Source organism: Anopheles funestus, chromosome 3RL (assembly GCF_943734845.2).
Source record: "Anopheles funestus chromosome 3RL, idAnoFuneDA-416_04, whole genome shotgun sequence".
Taxonomy (NCBI): Eukaryota; Metazoa; Arthropoda; class Insecta; order Diptera; family Culicidae; genus Anopheles; species Anopheles funestus.
Window position 1 is genome coordinate 56,413,069 of NC_064599.1, and position 14,355 is coordinate 56,427,423.

Here is a 14,355-nt window from a genome sequence, read left to right on the forward strand (position 1 = left end):
AGAGGTTCCAGAAAAACAACAGCAAAAAACAGGGACGAAGGAATAAATATTAAACCCAACTGTTACCGACAGTGGATGCCATTGGAGGGCAAAACATTCCTGAGGCATAAAAGTGAGATTTATGCAGCTTCATTCCTCTCGCTTCGTTGTGTTTTCTTTTTCTTCAGGGAACCCTGGAAAGGTGGTTGGAATGATACACACCAAACAAAAAACGTACAAAACTTCGGTCGGATTGACTTTATCCAATCTCCGCGGTTACAGAAACTTTTCATATCAAATGGACACCTCACTACCGCGTAAACCGTATGGGGCGTGGACAGTTGGGAATGTAAACCAGATCGAGGTTTGTTCTGTTTTTTTTTGGTGTAATGTAGAATGTTACAGGAGGATCTGGTTTTCTTTTTGCCTCAGTTTTGTCTCGACTACTGGCACCGTCCGACTCGTCTGTAACTGGGACATTCTGGTTGAAGGTTTGTCCCGTCTGTCGAGTGGGTGTTTCGTTCGCGTTACGAGATTGGGCCTGTTTTGTTGATGGCACCGTTTTTTTTTTTACATGTACAGCTAGAATTATTCCAAGTTTTCATGTTCTGTTCGTGAAGCATTTTGCAAACAAAACAGGAAGAAAAAAAAAATGATGCCTGTATGTATGTGTAATGAACAACAATGCGCTAAGGTTTAGAAGGATTTCGCTTCAGCCTCCATACCTTGGGATGTTGTATGAGCGCAATCTTTCGGTGGGGAAACCAACAAAAAAACACACAGAAACTGCAAGCTGCTGTTGGACATGACGGTGCAAGGAATTAGTGTGGAAATGATAGTACATCACGTTGTGGTGTGGAAAGTGACAGTGTGGTGTGGCATACCGGCTGGTGCCGTTACTGTACCGAATCACCGACCGACCGACCGACCGGTGAGATGCAACGGTATGCCGAACGCCGAAACCCCCTGGCCACTATACCATCGAGAGAACGAGAACGGTTGAAGTCCGTTTTTATTTATGATTCGAAAGAGGTTTTTTGGGGGCCCAGCACGTTATGCGCCGAGGCTTTGCATGTGCTTTGGTTGGCACCGCGGGCGTTGAAGGAAAGTCGGTGTGTGCGTGCGCAAAGAAAAACCATTCAACGTTTAAATTTATTGCAGATTGTTGCAACTGTTTTTACACCCAACATTTGATGCATTTCAATTGGTTGTGGCTGAAGCCTTTCCCGACTGGAACCCGTTCTCCACAGTGAGATTTGCTTTAACGTTTCCGATGTACGTTTTCTTGTTTTATTTCTTTTTTGTTTTACTTACGCTTGCCCTGATTTTGGCGCCTTCTGCAAGAGTAACAACGGTTTTATATCATTCATCGTTACGGGAGGAGGTTTTTTTTCCCTCTTCTCTCTCTCTCTCTCTCTCTCTCTCTCTCACTTCTATCACCCTTTGTGGGGCCTTTGTAGCTCTTTTGTTTCCATCACCGAATGTGCTGCCGGCACGTGTGCACCGGAAAGGGTTGACAGAATGAAACGTTAAGGATTGTGTGTGTGATAAGAATATTTTGACAGAAGGTTAACAAAAATCGCTTATTTTACAATTCGTGTCCGTCTCTCTCTCTCTCTCTCTCCGTGTGTATGTGTGCGTCGTGAAGAGCATACAAATGAAATTCCTTACTTTTTGGCAGAAAGGACTTTTGTTTGTTTAAAAGGGGGAAAAATATTTAACAAAAAAATAAATGAAAAGAGAAAAGCTCGAAGTTTGAAATGGGAAACGCATACCAACGTGGGGGTTAGGCTCGATTGTTAACCCTTTCGCTTCAAGAATTGGCCATTTTTAAGGGCGAGGAGGGGGATTGAGATTTTTCGGTATACCGTGCTGAATGCAGAATTTATCGTTTTCATTAGCCGCTATGAACAATCGGGCAGAAAAATGGAGCTTTTTTTACGTTTATTTTGGCTACCCTCTTAAGAGCCTTTTTCTCTATGCAGCACACGCGTGGAAGTGAAAACGGTGTGGATTTTTTTTTTTGGTACAATAAAAACATAAATGCACCTTTTGCGTTGAAAATGGGTAATGAATCAAAAACGGGGACCCGAAATTGTTGTTTCGTAAGCGTAAGCGAATGATGGACGATGGAGCACGCATTTGAAACGTTCCTTTGGTGGTTCAATCGATGAATAATGCATTTGATTCGCATATTGAATTATTGAATTGAAGGTTTTACGCTTTAAGTGATACAATTCGCATGTTTGAATGATATCTGTAAGAAGTTCGAATATGATTAATATATTTGATTTTACATTATATTATTTGCTAAAATTATAATGCTTTCCTTCATATAACAACATTAAGAAACAGATTTCTTTTCCACGCAAGTTTTGAGGATAATTGATAACTTAAGTACTATTTGAATTATTCTTCAATACTTTTTGTAGTGGTTTTAAAGAACAAGCTTGACATTCGAAAAGGACCTGACATATTCCCCGAAGCCCTGATCGTAAATAGCAGCGCCCTCTATCGGGAAAAAATGACGAGATCTCGAGCTCGTAAGCAATTATACCTTTCGGTTTTGCGGCATATTTACTTAAGCTACATTTAAAAAAATGGAAAAAAGGTTTCATATTTGTCGATTTTTAAGCAAATCTCTGGTTGGAACTGTACGAAAAAAATATACTAAGAAACAATTTAACATGGCTTTGAGTTTATGATAAACCTTTTATCATCCAAAACACTGGATGATTGCTGTTGTGTTTAGCAGATAAAGGAGTTTTCTCCAAAAGTTCTTCTTCGTTGGATTTATCAGCTCGTCAGAACACCAATGTACGCGGTATAATGTATTCGTGAAAATCGTCGCTGAAAAGAAATCACTTCTCAACTGACTCGATGAAACCTTTGTTCAAGCAGTTGGGAAGCTTTTTATGTGACGCTGGAGAAAGCTTAGAATAGAATTGGGTTTCCTTTTGAACAAGATATAAAACTGGATCTTGTTGGATTCGATGGATTCTACAATTAACTCCGCGTATTTTACTTCAACTGTTCAACTACTTTTAGTTCTGTTGTCAGTGTTTGTAGCCATACCGCACTGATATGGGTATGGATCCGAAGCCTCTAGAAGGATAATATAGGCACTCCATACCCTACTCCGACTCAATACGTCCCCGTCGTACAGAATGGTAACATATCTCTCCAAATATCTGAGCTTGGGTATACGGGGAAACCCAACCCCTTGGGAAGATGGGGTATATGGCTAAATTGAGCGGAGGGGGACAGCCAGCGTCTGTTCTCCATGTTAGGGGCGGCTGGATGTCCCTTCTGTCCTGGCACCCTACGGGACTTTAAACAGCTAGGTTGCGTAGGCCCTCCGACGAGACAGGGGGTTGGGGGAGAGGCCTTGCAAGCCACCCTCAATACAAAAGCAACGAAAGACACTTTGAATCGGATTAACAGATACAGAAACACGCACCGAAACCGCCCCGAAAGGACAACGATTGGAGACACGGGACATGGAACTGCAGATCCCTCACAATACCCGGAAGTACCCGCATTCTTTCGGACGAGGTAAGGGCCCGCGGCTTCGGTATAGTAGCACTTCAGGAGGTGCGCTGGAAAGGAGTAACGGAGCGCCCCTACCGCAGTGATTGCATGATCTACCAGAGCGGTGGTGAAAAGCATGAACTCGGTACAGCGTTCCTGGTCATAGGTGCGATGCGAAAGAGGGTAATCGGTTGGTGGCCGATCAACGAACGGATGTGCAGGTTGAGGGTTCGTGGAAGGTTCTTCAACCTGAGCATTATTAACGTGCATAGTCCGCACCTTGGAAGCACCGATGACGATAAGGAGCTATTTTATACGCAGCTGGAGAGGGAGTACGACCGCTGCCCACAACACGACGTCAAGATCGTCATCGGAGACTTTAACGCTCAGGTCGGACGGGAGGAGGCATACAAACCCATGATAGGTAGTTTCAGCGCCCACCAGCTGACAAACGACAATGGGCTCCGCCTAATAAACTTCGCCTCCTCCAAGCACATGACCATTCGCAGCACCTTCTTCCAGCACGCACCACGCTTCAGCTACACCTGGAGATCACCACAGCAGACATATTCCCAGATTGACCACGTTCTCATCGATGGAAGGCACTTCTCGGATATTATCGACGTACGTACGTACAGGGGAGCAAACGTCGACTCAGACCATTTCCTGGTTATGGTTAAGTTACGCCAGAAACTGTGCGCAGCCAATAAGCTGCGCTATCAGCCCACCCCAAGGCTCGACATAGATCGGTTGCGGCAAGCTGATGTGGCGAGGGACTTCGCGACCACGCTAGGGGAAGCGTTGCCGGAGGACACCACCTTCGAGGCGATGTCCCTCAATGACCATTGGCGTACGATGGAACAAGCCATCAGCAGCACGGCCGATCGAACTATTGGCCGCGTAACACGTAACCGGAGGAAGGAATGGTTTGATGATGAGTGCAGGCGAGCACTATCCGAGAAGAACGCAGCGCGTACTCGCATGCTCCAGCGCGAGACCAGGCAGAACGTGGAAGACTACAGACGACTGAGAAGGCAGCAGACCCGACTCTTCCAGGACAAGAAGCGCAGCTTCGAAGAGTCGGATGAGCAACTGATGCAGCAGCTATCCCAGTCGGGGGAAACTCGTAAGTTCTACAGGATGCTGAATGCGGCACGAGGCGGTTTTACTCCCATAACCGCTATGTGCCGCAACGAGGAGGGAGATATCCTGTCGGACGAGCGAGAGGTGATCGACAGGTGGAAGTGCTACTTCGACAGGCACCTGAACGGAGCAGATGCAGGGGAGACCCCTGCAGAAAGCAGAGGAGAGCAGTATTGCGACAGCCAGCAGGATGACGAAGTGCCCCCGCCATCCTTGGACGAAGTCATCAGTGCCGTCAAACAGCTGAAACGTAACAAGTCAGCTGGCAGCGATGGGCTGGTGGCAGAGTTGTTCAAGATGGGCCCGGAGAGGCTTGCCGCGCTTATGCATCGGCTGATCGTAAGAATTTGGGAGCAGGAAGAACTACCGGACGAGTGGAAGCTGGGTGTCATACACCCAGTGTACAAAAAGGGCGACAGACTGGACTGTGCTAACTTCCGAGCCATCACAGTCCTGAATGCTGCCTACAAGATCCTGTCCCGAATACTCTTCTGCAGACTTGCGCCCCTTGCCACAGATTTCGTCGGAAGCTACCAAGCTGGATTTGTTGGAGGCAAATCGACCACCGACCAAATCTTTACTCTACGGCAGATCCTCCAGAAGTGCCGAGAGCATCAGATCCCCACGCACCACCTGTTCATTGACTTTAAGGCGGCCTACGATACCATAGATCGGACCGAACTATGGAACACCATGCAGCAGTACGGATTCCCTGGGAAGCTGGTACGGCTGCTGAAGGCCACGATGGATGGGGTGCAGTGCAAGGTGAGAGTATCGAACATGCTGTCGGAATCGTTCGAATCTCACCGGGGTCTAAGGCAAGGGGACGGACTCTCCTGTTTGCTGTTTAACATCGCTCTGGAAGGTGTCATGCGAAGCGCGGGCTTCGACATCCGGGGCACGATTTTCACCCGTTCTCTCCAATTCCTCGGCTTCGCGGATGACATCGACATCATCGGACGGACATCTGCGGCGGTGTGCGACGCGTACACCCGACTGAAACGCGAGGCCGACAGAATTGGATTGAGGATCAATGCGACGAAGACAAAGTACCTGCTTGCCGGAGGCTCTGACCGTGATAGAGCCCGACTCGGGAGCAGAGTATCAGTTGACGGCGACGATCTCGAGGTGGTAGAGGAGTTCTGCTACCTTGGTACGATCGTAACTTCGGACAACAACATGAGCAGCGAAATCCGAAGGCGCATTGTTCAGGGAAATCGTGCCTACTACGGGCTCCACAAACTCCTGCGATCCAGAAGGCTCCAGCAACACACGAAATGCACGATATATCGCACACTGATACGTCCGGTAGTCCTCTACGGGTACGAGTCCTGGACTCTGCTAACGGAGGATGCCAATGCACTCGCTATTTTCGAACGGCGGGTGCTAAGGACTATCTTTGGCGGTGTGTGCGAGCAGGGCGTGTGGAGAAGGAGAATGAACCACGAGCTAGCTGAGCTGTTTGGCGGTGCAGATATCCTGACGGTGGTCAAAGCCGGAAGGATACGATGGCTGGGGCACGTGATGAGGATGCCGGACTCATGCCCCACCAGGAAGGTGCTCGTCAACGATCCGTTCGGCACGAGGCGGAGAGGAGCACAGCGAGCTCGTTGGCTGGATCAGGTGGAGTCAAACCTGTCGGAGATCGGATGCAGCCGTGGATGGAGGACTGCAGCACTGGACCGAGTTTCCTGGAAACGGATTGGCGACCAGGCCATGTCTACGCGACGTGCTCGACCATGAGCAGGCCAGAAAAGAAGAAGAGATTTTACTTCAATTGGAACAGATTCATGAAAGGATTCTAACTTTGTCAGTTGAGCTCGGAAACCCTCTACGTGTTTTAATCGCTAATTGAATTTAGTATTTCGCTTTTCCTCGTAGAAACATTGTGATTTCAACTGTTTGTATCAAGAGCTTGTAAGGGCACATTTTAGGACAATAATTATTTATGATATTCACTAGTTTATCTGACAAACCTAGAATCTGTTAAAATAGAAATAGAATTTGGCTAGATGGATTGAAAATCCTTTGCACTTTTTGCATCTCATGAAAAATAATCTGCTTCGTTTGTAAGTCTTTGCAAGTTATTCCTCTTAATAATTTAAAATGTTTCCGATGTGTCAGTCTGGAATGCTTTGAACAGATTCATCAGTTTTTTTTGACATAAAAAATTTGGGTAGACAACTAGGTATCACTGTTAGTGGAAGCACTGGATTAATTCATACATATGAACGGTTCCATTGTATCGTGAAGGTGGCTGTACTAAAGACTTGATTAGAATAAGAGATACCTAGTATATCTTTAAACCGATAGCTAAAGAGAGAGAGAGAGAGAGAGAGAGAGAGAGAGAGAAAGAGAAAAGGAAACAAAAAAGAGGCAGGAAGAGAGAAGGAGTAGATGTAATTTTATTATAACATTCGCTCATTTAAAGAAAGGTATGCATGAAAGTTATTTTTATTTTTCGTTTGAAAAGAAGTATTCCTCCAGTAAAGCAGTAGGATTATTATAATCGAAAGCGATTTAAATTAAAAAAAAACAAAAAACCTTACTTTTATTCTACGAAGCTGTTCAATTAACGTATACAGTCGACTCTATTCAAATGAAACCTTTCAACCTGGCCTATAGTAACATCGAACCCGTAACCAAACCGAAAGAGTCATATTTATTCAGCAGTAGCCCCTTTTCAACCTTTAGCATACCTAATTAGTAACATCGCGATTTCGGTGAAGGGAGCTTTTACAAAAATCAATTACCAGAACATAATGCACATCGTTCATTTTCCATCGAGTGTCCCAAATGCGAACCCATTTATGAGCCGTCCGCTTCGACTAGCGTGCCAGTGCCAAAGGTGGTTTCACAAACAAAATTATCCTAATCCCCTACCCGTGCTGGGGGAAGGTTAAGGTGATGTCAAACAGAACGTCCCTTTTTGCTGGCCGTGTCTATGTTTGAGGTTCTTTCTTTGAACATTAGCGTGCTTTAAATGGGGGGACAAAATAAAGGAAGAGGATCGGGAACAGTCGATAGTGTGGAATGTTTGGTTCAACTGGCAAAATTAGGGTGTTGTCGTTGTCATTCGAACCACCTGTGAGTGAGTGTATCTCCTCCTCCTCCCCAGGGCTTGTGACCGTCAGTACGGGTCGTCATCATTAAATTGTCGTTCCGATTACATTGCGGTGATCATTACGGTGGCGACTTTCTCCCATTTTGACGACCGGGACTGGAATCATCGGGACATCATCTTTTCCCACCGCTCACTCGCTCTTTGTGAGGTGCATAAAATAATATGTAGAAGTGTTTGATCAGTGTAAAGTGGTGTTGGTTGTCACTAGCGCATGGTCGTTTTTTGTCGAATGGCACCTTCGCGTAACAGAATGCAACCGCACACCAAACACACTCGAGTTCGCATTTTGCTCAAATTGGTTTGTGAAGCGTTTCATTACTTTACCGCAGCGGTGTTCCACTTGTGTGGCGCTGTACACTTCGACGGTCACGTGCCATCGATGCATGGAGAAAGGAAAATTTCATTATGTGCTCTTGGTGCCCTTTTTTCTCGTGTCTCTTCACGTGTCTTTCAATCAGTACGCACACGGTGGTACGTAAAGTATCGTAATCTGTGTCTGTGAAAGCGACAAATAAACTTCATCCAAAAAATAAGAAAAAAAAAACCCATGGCGACAGTACAGGGGTTGAGCTTTTTTTTGGGGATGGAAAACCCCCAATGAATGAGGAAGTTTTTCTCCATAGCTTGTTCTGGTGTATTCTCTCCCATTTTAAAATGATGTTACCATGAAGCGTGGTGCGTGACGGTGCTTCACGGTACTGCAAAATAAAGCGTATTTTACAGACGTGTACATAAAAATTCAACCCCCCCCCAGCATAATGAGACGCAGGCAAAATGCTGCATGGGAAACGTACGAGACGATCGCTCTAGGATATTTCGTTAATGGATTAAATTAAAATAAATAACGAAACAACAACGATGTGGGAAAGGACAAAAGTTGTGACAAAAGCGCACGCAGAATAAAAGAGCTCAAGCTGTTTGCCATTTTGTTTTCATGCTTTGTTTCGCTGGGGGAGTGATTTGATGCAGTTAGGGGTGTAGTTGTGTTTTTTTTCGTTGTGCGATACAGACCGAGGCTCGCCGAAAAAAGGGAAATTTAAAAAAGCATCCGCACATGCTTTAAATTAGGTTGATTTTTAACCACTCCACTTTGAGGTTCGACTTTTTTGTGTGAGTTTTTAATTCTTTTACACTCACCTCGCTTCAGCGGCGTGCGGACGATTGGCCGGAGCTTTTGGTGGGCTTTGATTTATGGGTGATAATTAAATTGAAATCCAGGAGAGAAAATTTAATTGTTTTCCGATGCTTCTTTTTTTTGGTCTGTTTTTCATGTACTCGTATGCTTCCGACTATCGGTATTCGGAATTCGGTTCGGAAAGGTGTATCTTTCATTTGCATACATTGTTTGTATGATTGTGTTCAGTGTGTTTATTTTTTCATTTTCTGATTTCAGTATCCGAATGAAAGCAGCATGCACTGGAAGGTGAAATTAATGTACTTTATACACGCGTGCATTCGGTTCGACGGTGCTTTACATTCGTTAGCTTAAAGGTTGTCACTGTAATCGTAGGTGGAATATTGTAAGGATCAATGCATATCTCGCAATTGAACATGGCACTCGTCTGAACTTATCGAAATAGTAATGCTTTTTTTTTATTGATTTTTCCCATTCTCTTACAACTCAATGGAGGCGCCTGGTACAAATACAATGGAGGCGCCTGGTGCGCCACGTTAAACCTTTTCCCAACACTTGTTGTTTGCTTTTCTTTTACGTTAATGTGTGAATTTTTGTCAATTAATTTAATTGAACTCAAAGGTGGGTTATGCGGTAGCAGTTCCAGTCAACGGCACGTTCGACACGTCTCTTGCGGTTACTGATGAGATGCAAGAAATGCACACAGAGGCTTGGAAAGCAGGAAAATTGGTAGATTTTTTTTTGTAAAAAAGCAGCTTTATTGAATGTGGTTGGTTGCCGTAGAAAACAGTAACAAATTATTTACTGCTTACCTGACATGTGACTGTGATCGCTGAATGTGAGAAGTTTCGATCTCAATTAACTTTTTTAATGAGACTATTGAAGTGGTTGGTTTAAAGGCCTAACAATGAATTGGCCAAGAGGTTTAAAGAGGATTATTTTTTTATTGTTGATTACTTTAAAATATTTATAAAACAGCTAGATCATGACAATTTTTTTGTGAATTTCTCTTGTAAGAAAGAACCTCTTTTAACGAGTTTTTTTGCATAGCGAGTAAATCTTTCATAAACAAAATTTTGAATAACGAGCATTTGAATTTGAAACTATTCATTTTTTTTTTGTAGACAAAGTTGAAACTTAAGGTAACTGTGGATTGATATGGACTGTTCAGATACTGATCAGATCTATTGACACAATAAACTAACCGTTTATGAGCTTGTAACGTTGGTTAATAGTTTAGGAATGGGAAATATTAATGGAGCAGATGAGAGACTTATCTCCCCAAGAACTTATGGAGTTACTAAGGCAAGGAAAGGCTTTCTGCAATTGTCCTCAACGTACCAACGTAACTTTGGAAGGCGTTATCAAATCGGTGAGGAATGGATTATTTCCCTTTTCATAAAAATCGTGTGGAAAAGCTCCTTTCTCATAACGAGTTTTTCGTCTAATGACTAAAGCACCGGAATGTAATAAAATCGATATATTACATATCGTTTTAGAACAAACATGTAGAAAAAGGATTTTTAAGTTAAGGAACTGACATGACTTAACCGGGCAAGAACCTGCTAGATGCTCTGTTTTGTGATATTTTTTAGCGTTTGGTCGATCATTTAACAAGCCCCCATAGGTCGATATGCATGCAGAAAAAATATTTATGATTAATTATTACGGCATTTAGTCGTATAGTCATACAGAAAAAAATTGAAAATAAAATAGAGCATAATGTTGACATATTTTATTTTTATATAAATTTTACATTTAACATTTTTACATCACAGGTTAGAAGGTTTATTTATTCATTTCAAGTACTTCTGATTCATTTATTTATTAATATTTTAGATTGATCGCGATTTAATAGTTAGATTCATATAAATAGCTAGATATGAACAATAGATCGCACATTTAATTTTATTTAAATGATTCTGTTTTCAAACACAAGGATTTTTGCAGTCATTTCACATTTTAGCTTTACCTTTGTTTTGCTTTAAAGCATTATAAAACCTTTTTGTTATGTACAAAAAGCCAATTCAGCGTAAAGTTATCGTGAATAAAACGTAGGTTTAATTTATGAAGCAAAAACCATGTTATGGTAAAGCAATGCAATTAAATCAAGATGTAATAACGCATGATGCAAACAAAGGCTGTAATTTTACAATGGAAAAAAGTAATTGTTTGTTGTTATCGTTGATGTGTATCGGGCCCGGGCCCCAGTTATCCTTTCGCTGGGCCACAACATCAACATCATTCGACATGTTTACAATACAGCGTCAATGTCCAATTGACCAATTGATTCGTATTAAAAACACAAAAAATAAATCACTTCGTACTGGCTGCAGGTGGGTGGGTGTTTTTATGTTTCCGGGTAAAAAAAAAGTATGAAGTTGAAGCTGACAAATACATGTGTCATATAAATCATCGACATCAAGCCAGTTAGTTTGACGCTCTGGTTTGTTTACGCTTTTCATCGAGTCACAGTCGGGTCGTTTTCTCTCTCTCTCTCTCTCTCACTGTGTGCCATACAGCATAAAAAAGCGAAAACTTTTGATTGAATTTTCCTGCTGTGGAAAAGTGGAAATTGGAAAAAGTAGAAACATTCAACAGGACAACGCGTTCAAATAGCGCAGCAATTGATGTAAAGTGCTCGTCGTCGCTCGTGTATCATATTTACTTAAACGGTCCTATTTCATCCAGATCATTCGAGTGAGATGGACTCGACGTTTTGCTTTCCTCTGTGTGAATGTGTGATTTTTTCTTCTTCTCTCTGTTTGTGCGTATACGATGCTATAGGCCGTAAAATCTGTAAACACAACCGTTTGTAGCATATTCCGGTGCTCGTTTGCCTCTTGAGCCAAATCGGGGTGGGGAAAAAATGGAATGTCACCAAATGGAAATATGCATTATGGATGGGATGTTATAAAAGCAGCCGAGCCGAGTGTGTCGTGATGGCAAAGAATGTGTGTTTTTTTTTTCGTTGGGAGGGGAAAAAAGAAGTTACAAATTTAACTTAACTTTCACGAGCTACGACACACCCGCGTTATTTAGACGTACGAGGCGTGTAAAAGTTCTCACCAGTCGAACAGGGAAACGAAACGATGAAATGATGGACGAGAAATCGAAAAACTTTACCATTTCAATGAACGCCGTTCGACGCGGGGACAGTTTTTTTTCCTACAGGGGTGGGTTTCAAGAAGGAAATGATTCATGAAGACGATGTTAACATACTGTTGGGAAGGTATTGATGTGTGAAAATTTGATGAGCTCCCTAAGACTGATAAGTGACTCAGTACTTACGCATTCGCTAACATTGCGCGATGCGGATTCTTTCCTCATCATTCCTCAGTGAGAATGGGAAGCAAAAAAAAAATACGTTTATGCGAACATCGCGACTCGTTCAATCAATCGTTGCTTTATTAATCATGCAAATAGGCAATGTACAAAACCTTGTATCGTGTATTTGCTCGGGCGTGATTTTAATGCTCGCGGTAGGCATAATGGGTGGGACGATCGGTTGAAAGGAAGTAATTTGAAACGAATGCTTGAAAGTGTAAACATGAAACAGATTTTTATTTCATACGCAATGAGCGTATACAATGCGAGGTTTTGAACCCTTATTTGAGCTTTCAATACATATATTTAACTCTTAACGTAGGTTGAATTGGTGATGGGATGGTATGTGCAAGATAATGATTGAAACGTGATATATTAATGAACAGCTTTAATTTAACGCTTAACGTTTTTAACATTTTACTTTTTTTTTGTTTTTGGAGCATACATTTATTTTGTTTGCGTGCTTTAAATTTTTATTTTTATTTTTTTTTCATCAATTTGCTTTGAGAAATTTGATTAGAGATTAGCAAAATTTGATTTTATAATTTTTTTTGATAAATGTTGTTCTTCAGCATATAAATTCGATACAAATTGACAGTTTGTCACCTTCAGTCGCTATATGTTAAACATAGACCAATTATGGCAAACATCCAATCACCACGTTGAATGATACATTTGTTTTACATGAAAACCTATCACAACAAAAGTATCGTTGACTTTAATGATTAGAGAGTTTTATAATTTTTTATTGTGCAGAAAACTACTAAAGATCTTGTAGGTCTCCTATGAGGAAAGAAGCTCCGAGAGGTCCGAAAGCGCGCCTTTCGTCCTTATTTATACAGTTTTTTCGCGGCTAATATGTCGACTGCTGTCACAGGTCCATGTGGTGATGAGTGTTTATTCCTAACTTGCTATAAAGTTTGGTTCTGCGCCTATCTGTCATCATGTACACAACGACGCGTTGTTCTTTACAACACTTGTACTGTAGATAGTCAACAAGTCGTTTAAAACAGGCATGTTTTTGTTTACGGCATCTTCAATATATTCAAAAAATAAATTGATAGTTCTTAGTGGATTTTCTTCTGTAGTTGATGTATTCCATTATTTACACGTTCATTCATGTTTTTTTTGTTGATGAATATTGATAAATATTATCTTATGTCCAAACAAAATTTAAGAGAGATGACGCTTTTTTAATAGTTTCTTTAAGGACATATGTACTCTATCACTTTATTTGCGGCCGCTATGACCAGAATTGTGAAAGATTTCTGATTTATCGTTTGTTCAAATCGCCTCCTCCATGCGGCTCTACAAAAAAACTCAGCTGATACGATTTCTTCGTTCCGCGTACTTTCTGTTAGACTGATATTATTGCGGAAACTTCTACAAGATTCAAGAACTTCTGGAGATGGGAGAATCCATCGTTTGGAAACCTGGTTCTAGCTATCTGACCCTTTTTCAGCAACCGAAAAAAAATGATTCTTTCAAGTTCAAACAAGTTCAAACGGAAGACTGATTGCAATTTAGGAATTTCTTTGGTAATATGGCGCACACCAGCGCATAGTAAATTGGTGCATGGCGGCAAGAAGGGATTCAGATGTAATTTTTTAGGTTTTACAATTCTTAAGGAACAAATTGCAGCTTAGTTTGTTAACAATCGTTTTAAGTTCTTTTTCATCATTCATTTTCAAAGATTCTCTTATGCACCCTTTTTTTAATGCTTACGCTATTAAGAAGAGAGAAAGAGAGAGTGAGAGAAAGAGAGAGAGAGAAAGGGAGCTTTTAAGAAACACCTAAATTGCCGTATTGACCGATCTTTTTTTATATTCTTTAAACGGCTGTTTGTGCTACATACTTAACAGGTTTTCAAAAAAAATCATGTAATTTCAAAAATGTTAGATTGTCATTGCAACAAGTCTTTTCACGAGATTTTCGTAAAACGAGCAATTCACAATACTTTAAAAATGCTCCCCATAACGAACATTTGAGAAAAGATAAAAAATAAATCTTTAATAAATTGTAGAAATTCTGAAATTGTTTAGAGCATCGGATGTTGTGTGATGACATATGAGGAAATATCATAAATAAATTAAAATTTCTTTAAAACGACAAATAG